Genomic DNA, 1,399 nt, shown 5'->3' on the forward strand with positions numbered 1-1,399 from the left:
AGAAGCCTATAACCAGGAGGCTAAGAATAACATTTGAGAGCCTTTAGTCACAAGTTTTCAACCTGAGACACTGCCAAAGACTTACATGACATCAACAAAATCAAATGGTCTGCCTCTTCTATCATCCCAGATTTGTGTACTAGGTCAGGCCCACCAAACTTCAGGCATCCAACAAAGCAAAACTGAATAGAGGAAGCATTCTATTTACAAAGAATTCAATCATTCTAATTGAAATAGTTCAGCAGTTGAACCAAAATCTGCTAGTCTCTTATATACAACTCGTACAATTCCAAAAAGCAGATATTTGGGACAAGGCCATTGTTAAGCCTATGTGGTTTTCAGTGGGTAGGTAATTCTTTAACAGTAGAAACAGAAGACAGATTTGCTTCCAACTGTGAGCTCATTCTTAAGGTCACAACTGAAAGCTCAAAGAGAAGAAGCGTCCAAAATAAACACCAGTTTGGACTATAAAGCATTTTTCTCTGAGGGTGCCCGGGTTTATATGAAGAAATTCCACCTCAAACAAAGAGAAATCTAACTCACTTTTCCCAGTTTTTAGTGAGCACGTCTAATGTCTGCCTGTTGACACTGATCCATTCCCCAACCTCAAATCCATTTTCCAAAGACCCGGGCTTAAGAACCACATGAACCCAGAGTTTTCTCGGCTTGTTACACTTTAGTTTCTCTAGAGGGGTAAAAAAATAGTTATAAACTATCTGTAGGAACAGTCACTAACATGGTTGGCCAGAAAAGCTCAACAAGAGAGCCAGAAAGTTTAATTTGTTGTAACCTATGATTTCTTAGTAAATATTAACTAATGTTAGAAGTATGCATGGATTTACTTCCCTAGGCTATTTGAACCTTTTAAATCATCATTTTTTTAAAACAAAAAATTTAAGGAAGACCTTAAAAAAGTGACTCATAAAGGAAGGGTGTTTGGTTTGCTTCCCTTACTTTCCTCCAAGCTACCCGTCTTCAGAATGATGTTTTTCTTTCATGAGCTTGTCCCCTCCACTTATGTGCCTGGTTGATGGATAATTGCCTTTGCAGGTGTCTCAAAGACCCCAAGGACCCCTTTGGTTAAACGCCCAAGCAAACTAACCACTGTGCACCAAGGCATTCACCTTCCTCACCCTTTGCCTCAGTCATGACTGCCAACTGAGTGCCAGCCTCACCAGGATTGAAGACTTGACCATTTACCCAGGTGCACAGCCCCAGAGGCCCTGCACGGAGGCGTGGCTGGGACAAGAACCAGAAACCTGCATGTCCCCTAGCCATAAATGGCACCTTTCTGGCCCAGCCCATAGAAGCTCAGATGATCTGGAAACAGCTGCTTGTATGGGCTGGATTCTCAGAAATTATGACTTCTTTATAATAGATTTATTTATTTATTCATATA

This window comes from Trichechus manatus, unplaced genomic scaffold (genome assembly GCF_000243295.1).
Source record: "Trichechus manatus latirostris isolate Lorelei unplaced genomic scaffold, TriManLat1.0 scaffold00039, whole genome shotgun sequence".
Taxonomy (NCBI): Eukaryota; Metazoa; Chordata; class Mammalia; order Sirenia; family Trichechidae; genus Trichechus; species Trichechus manatus.